Source organism: Neopelma chrysocephalum, unplaced genomic scaffold, assembly GCF_003984885.1.
Source record: "Neopelma chrysocephalum unplaced genomic scaffold, ASM398488v2 Primary Assembly neopelma1_261, whole genome shotgun sequence".
NCBI lineage: Eukaryota > Metazoa > Chordata > Aves > Passeriformes > Pipridae > Neopelma > Neopelma chrysocephalum.
In genome coordinates, this window is record NW_020897923.1 from 41,589 (window position 1) to 48,542 (window position 6,954).

Sequence of the window (6,954 nt, forward strand, 5' to 3'; positions counted from 1 at the left end):
GTGGCACTCAGTGCTCTGGGCTGGGGGACAAGGGGGGCATCGGGCACAGGGGGCACTGGATGATCTCAGAGGGCTTTTCCAATCTCAGGGATTCTGGAATTCCGTGAAATCAAGGGCATTAAGCCTTCAAACCATGGAGAGGAGGAGATGGAGCCCAAGGAGTGGAGCAGTTTGGGGAGCTCAGAGTCTACGGACAGGAGCAGGATGGAAGGTCTTGTCCAGGTGCCAGTGAAGGTGTGAAGACACACTCAGGCAGAAGAAATAATCTTCCAGTGGGTTTTATTTCATTGATGAAATAAATTCTGGAGGGAACACACGGTCCAGGTGCTGGGGCTGACACTGAGGCCTTGGATACTTTCAGGGATCCAGGGGCAGCCACAGCTTCTCTGGGAATTCTATTCCAGCCCCTCCCCACCCTCCCAGCCAGGAATTCCTTTCAATACCCATCCTAAATCTCCCTTTTCCCAGCTTAAAGCCACGGTATTTATTTTCAATTTTCTTAAACAAAAAGATGGATTCAAAGCTTCAAATCCTTCATTCCTTGGACTTGATTTGCTCCTTCAGTCACCTGAGTTTTAAAAAAATGGGAAGGGAAACGAGGCAAAAATTGGGATAATTCATAGAATCATGAAATTTGGGTTGGAAGGGACCTTAAAGCTCATCTTATTCCACCCCCTGCCATGGGCAGGGACATCTTCTACTAGCCCAGGTTGCTCCCACCTGGCCTTGGACACTTCCAGGGATCCAGGGGCAGCCACAGCTTCTCTGAGCAACCTGGGCCAGGGCCTGCCCACCCTCCCAGCCAGAAATTCCTTCCCAATATCCCATCTAAATCTACCCTTTTCCACCTTAAAGCCATTCCCTGTGTCCTGTCCCTCCATCCCTTGTCCCCAGTCCCTCTCCAGCTCTCCTGGAGCCCCTTTAGGCCTTGGAAGTGTCTCTCAGCTCTCCCTGGAGCCTTCTCCAGGTTAAACACCTCCAACTCTCCAACCTTTCTTTCCAGGAGAGGAGTTCCATCCCTCTGACCATTTTCCCAGTCCTCTGGACCTGCTTTAACAGTTCCACGTCCTCATTGTACTGTAAATACAATAATAATGTAAATATAATATTTATTTATTTTAAAAAATATTATTATGTTTTGTGTAATACAAATATTATTTTGTATCATACATTAATATATAAAAATAAGTATTTTATATGAACAAATATTACATAATATAATAATATTTTTAAAAATTGATCATGCATTTTGCTGCATTTTATTTTCTTTTCCATTACCAGCCCTGCCTAGAATTGAAAATTGCTGACTTGCCACTAGAAATAAGATTGAGGATAAAGATATATTGAATTTTGCAGAGCAATTCCAGAGCCTCTGGAAAAATACAAAGGGAAAATAGGAAGGGTTTGAAGTTCAGGGACGTGCCAGGCCCCAGAGGAATCGATGACCTCGGGGTGACACAAATAAAGCCCTTTGTGTTGTTCCTGTGGGTTTGGGGGTTGTTTTTAGTTCAGAACTTTCAAACCAACTTACAAACTGCCATGGGTGACCTCTTGGCCTCCTCCTCCTCACAGCACTGAGGGAGTTGTTCCAATCCTCACTCGGTGGGAGGCAGCTCAGCTCCCACCACTCTGGCTCTGCAGGTCTTTCAAGACCCAAGTGTGAGGAATATTTTCCCAAAAATAAAGTAAAACCCTGCACCAATCAACCCTGTTGACCCCAATGACTCTGCTGACCTCATTAAGCCCGTTGGCTCCACTAACCCCATTGACCTTATTGACCCCATCAACCCCCTTGACTCTGTTGAGCCCCAGTGACCTCCTTGACCCCATTGACCCCATTGACTCCATTGACTCCATTGACGCCATCAACCCACTTGACTCTGTCGAGCCCCAGTGACCTTCTTGACTCTATTGACCCTATTGACCTCATTGACCCCATCGACCCCATCAACCCCCTTGATTCTGTTGAGCCCCAGTGACCTCCTTGACCCCACTGACCCCGTTGACACCCTTGATCCCGTTGACCCCATTGACCTCGTTGATCCCATTTGTCTCATTGATCCCATTGACCCTGTTGACTCCACTGACTCCATGGAACCCACCGACCCCACAGACCCCACTGACCCCCCTGACTGCATTGAACTCACTGACTCTGTTGACCCCACTGATTCCATTGACCCCGTTGACCCTATTGACCCCATTAACCCTGTTGACTCTGTTGACCCCATTGACCCTGTTGACCCCATTAACCCCATTGATCCCGTTGACCCCATTGATCTCATTGACCCCATTGACCCTGTTGACTCCACTGACTCCATCGACCCTGTTGAACCTACTGACCCCACTGACTGCATTGACCTCATTAACCCCATTGACCCCATTAACCCCATTGATCCCATTAACTCCATTAGGGAATTTTTTGGGATGACAGGTCTGATCAGCAGCTGGGGGAGAAACCACTGCAGTGACCACGATGGAGTGTCCTGCTGTGGATCCAGGGCCAAACACAGCTCTGGAGAGATGGCTGGGCTTGCTTTGAGGGCTGGGAGGGTTTGGTCACAGCCCCAAGGCTGCCAGAGCTCCAGGAGGGTTTGGATGATCCTCTGGAACACAGGATGGGACTCTGGGGGATGTTCCTGTGCAGGGCTGAGGGTTGGACTGGATGATCCTTGGGGGGCCCTTCCAGCTCAGCAGGTTCTGGGATTCTGGGAAGTTGATTCTGGAGCCAACCCAGCATTGAGAGCTCCTAAAACACCCACCTTGGCAGGTGGAGGAGGAATCCCAGAATGGTTTGAGTTGGAAGGGACCTCAAAGCCCATCTCATTGCACCCCCTGCCATGGGCAGGGACACCTTCCACTAGCCCAGGTTGCTCCAAGCCCCTTCCAACCTGTTTAAACACTTCCAGGGATGGGGCAGCCACAACTTCTCTGTGCTGTTGGATGTTCTCTGGGATTCCTCTCCACAGCAAATGAGAATCCAAATATTTCTCTCAAGTGTAATTTGAGTTGAAGAGTAACTGAAGTTCTTCCCCCAGAGGGTGGTTGGCACTGCCCAGGCTCCCCAGGGCAGTGGGCACGGCCCCAAGGCTGCCAGAGCTCCAGGAGGGTTTGGATGATCCTCTGGGGCACAGGGGGGGACTCTTGGGGATGTTCCTGTGCAGGGCTGAGGGTTGGACTGGATGGTCCTTGGGGGTCCCTTCCAACCCAGCAGATCCTGGGACTCTGTGATATTCCAAAATCCTCATTAAAAAAAAACCAAACAACAAAAAAATACCAAAAACCCCCATAAATAAATTAGAAAATAAAAACAACAATAAGAAAAAGAAAAAAAAAAGAAAATAATAACACAACTGGTACTTTTCCTCTCAGTGCAACTCTGCTGGTGTTTATTTATAACCATCGCATTCCGAGCCCGGGATTTAAGAGCTGCTCAGGAAGAGGAATGTTTCTGCCCTTTCAGGGATCCTTTAGACACTGAGCTCAAGCTAAAGGCTAATTTTCCTCTTTTTTTTCTTTCCCAACCCCTGAATGCATCCAGTGTGTGCCTCTGAAGGACCCTCTGCCAGCAGCTCCATCAGACATTTCCATTTATCACCCTCCTTTCAGAGGCCAAAAACTGGACCTGCTCTTCCAGCAACGCCACGGACAGAGGCAACATTGTTCCCTGCATTCCATGCCCGTGAATTCCATGTTTTCTCCCTCTTCTCCCTCCCCTCCTCGCAGAGAATTATTTGGTTTGTACAAAAAACTGTTGCCTCGTGGCCACTGAAGGCAGAGCTCCGGTGAGGAGGAGGAAATATCATTCCCATATATAGATTTTTTCCCTTTAACTACTTGTTCTCTGCATTTCACTGCTTTAAAAATATTATTTCATGATGGAAAGCTTTCCCAGACAATCCAGCTCCCTTCCTTTTGGTGGGGTCTTCTCACTGTCTCATGTAGTTCTCAAAACTGGGGTTGGTTTTCTCTCTCCAACAGGATCTTCTCCCAAAAATCCAGGGTGTTTATCTATAAGTTTTTATCTTAAAATGGACTCATGGAATGGTTTGGGATGGAAGGGACATTAAAAAAAAACTTCATTCACTAATTTTCCATCTCTTTAAGGGTCTGAATTCAAAAGCTGCTTCCAGACCTCAAGAACATCCATCCCAGGGGAAGGGAAGGGAAGGGAAAGGAAGGGAAGGGAAGGTTTGGGAAGGTTTGGGAAGGTTTGGAAAGGTTTGGGAAGGTTTGGGAAGGTTTGGGAAGGTTTGGGAAGGTTTGGAAAGGGAAGGTTTGGGAAGAGAAGGTTTGGGAAGGTTTGGGAAGGTTTGGGAAGGGAAGGTTTGGGAAGGGAAGGTTTGGGAAGGTTTGGGAAGGGAAGGGAAGGGAAGGGAAGGGAAGGGAAGGGAAGGGAAGGATAATCACTTGGGGGGTTGGAGAGAGGTGGAGGGAAATTGTGACTGTTTCATGGGAAGCTGGAGCTGGAGAGGGACTTTGGACAAGACATGGAGTGACAGGACAAGTGGGAATGGCTTTAAGCTGGAAAAGGGAAGATTTAGGTGGGATATTGGGAAGGAATTCCTGGCTGGGAGGGTGGGGAGGCCCTGGAATAGAATTCCCAGAGAAGCTGTGGCTGCCCCTGGATCCCTGGAAGTGTCCAAGGCCAGGTTGGAGCAACCTGGGCTGGTGGAAGGTGTCCCTGCCTGTGGGGAGTGGAATAAGATGAGCTTTAAGGTCCCTTCCAACCCAAACCATTCCATGTTTCCATGTTAAACCCTTTCCCAGGGTGCAGGACACACCAGAGCTCGTTCTCCCAGTGCCCAGAGCAAGACAAGGCCAAGTTTTCAGCGTGAATGAGGTCGAGAGGACACTTGAAAACACGAAAACACAAAAATAAACACATTGCCCACGTGGTGAGAGATCAGCTGCCTGCCCTCCCTCCACACCTGGAACTTGTCCCAACTCACACATCCCTGGAAAAAGCTCTGCTTTTGGCAGATCCTCTCCACTGAACAAGAGGCTTTTGAAAGCTCCTGCTGAGCCCTATTTATACCCCAAACCTGCCCGTGGGAGGAGTTGATCTCCGTGGATAACTCAGGGATTCAAAGGAAAAAATCCCCAGGTTCCCATTCAGGGCTCTGATTATTTTATGTCTCACAAAGTGCTGCTCCTCCAGCTCCACAGTTCAAAGAGGAAAAGAGCTTTATCACTTAGCAAAGGCCAGACAAACCCAGGCCTCTTTTTTTTTTCCTGGAATGTTAACGACCAGATTTCTCCTCTCCCAGTTATGTCACAATTAGTGCACGGCCAGTGACTTCAAATCTGGCTCTTCACTTGCTGTTTTCCACAAAAAACAGAAAAAAGCATCAGGATGTGCCAAAAGGCTCAGCAGCCACCTGGCTTTGGCAGCATCACGTGTTGCAGAGCTCCCAGGATACTGGGAGACAGGGATTGTGCCAGGAATTATAGAATCAGAGAATCATAGAATCAGCCGGGTTGGAAGGGACCTCTGAGATCATCAAGTCCAACCCTTGATCCAACCCCGCCGTGGTTCCCAGCCCATGGCACTGATGCCACATCCAGTCTGTCCTTAAACACCTCCAGGGACGGAGAATCCACCCCTTCCCTGGGCAGCCCATTCCAATGGCTGAGCACCCTCTCTGCAAAGAAATTCTTCCTGATATCCAACCTAAACCTCCCCTGGCACAGCTGCAGACCCTGAGCCCTCTTGTCTTGCTGAGAGTTGCCTGGGAAAAGAGACCAACCCCCCCTGGCTCCCCCCTCCTGTCAGGGAGTTGCAGAGAGTGAGGAGGTCTCCCCTGAGCCTCCTCTTCTCCAGGCTGAGCCCCCCCAGCTCCCTCAGCCTCTCCTCACAGCACTTGTGCTCCAGTCCCTTCCCCAGCCTCGTTGCTCTCCTCTGGACCTGCTCCAGGACCTCAATGTCCTTCCTGAGCTGAGGGCCCAGAGCTGGACACAGCACTCCAGGGGTGGCCTCACCAGTGCTGAGTCCAGGGCAGGAATCACTGTTCCTGAGCCAGGCCAGGATCCATTGGCCCTCTTGTCCCCCTGGGCACACTCTGGCTCCTGTTCAGCTCCCTGGCCATCCCCACTCCCAGCTCCCTTCCTGCCTGGCTGCTCTCCAGCCCCTCTGGCCCAGCCTGGAGCTGCCGGGGGTTGTTGTGGCCAAAGGGCAGGACCCGGCCCTTGGCCTGCTTGAACCTCATCCCCTTGGAATCAGCCCATGGATCCAGCCTGGCCAGGTCCCTCTGCAGAGCCCTCCTGCCTTCCAGCTGATGGACACTCCCCCCCAGCTTGGTGTCAGCTGCAAATTTGCTGATGGAAGAGCAAGGGAAGAGCAGGAGTGGCACATTTTTCCAGCGTCACGTGTCCGGAAAACGAGTCAGCTTTGGAGACCCACATGCAGGACCCATCAACCCCATAAGCTCCATCAATCAATCCCATAATCCAGACCTCAGGAACACACCGAAAATCCTTATTTCTTGCGCCCTAGAGCGAATTCATGGTTTCCTCCCTGCACGCTGAGGCCACGTTTTCCCTTCCCCCAGCACCCAAATCCCAAATCCCACCTTGGATGCTCTCAAGCAGCATCCTGAGAGCCCAGGGATTAGTTCCTGTGGGATGTAAACCCCTCAGGAAGAGCATGTCTGATTTATTAACCACTGATTTGTTATTATTAACCCCTCCCCACTCCCTCTTTTGGAATAACAATGTGATTATTCCTCGGGAAAACCCCTTCTAATCCCGTTTAAACCCTCTTTGGGGTCGGAATTAGTTCCCTAAGCTTTTAGGATAATGAAAAGGCATTATTGTGGTCTGGCACCATTTCTTTCTGACCACCTTGTAGCTTCTCCCAGGCCTGTGATGCTCCTGAGCATTCCCCACCATGCTGGAAATCCTGGGAATTCACAGAGTGATGCAAGGGTTTGGGAAGGGAAAGTTTGGGAAGGGAAG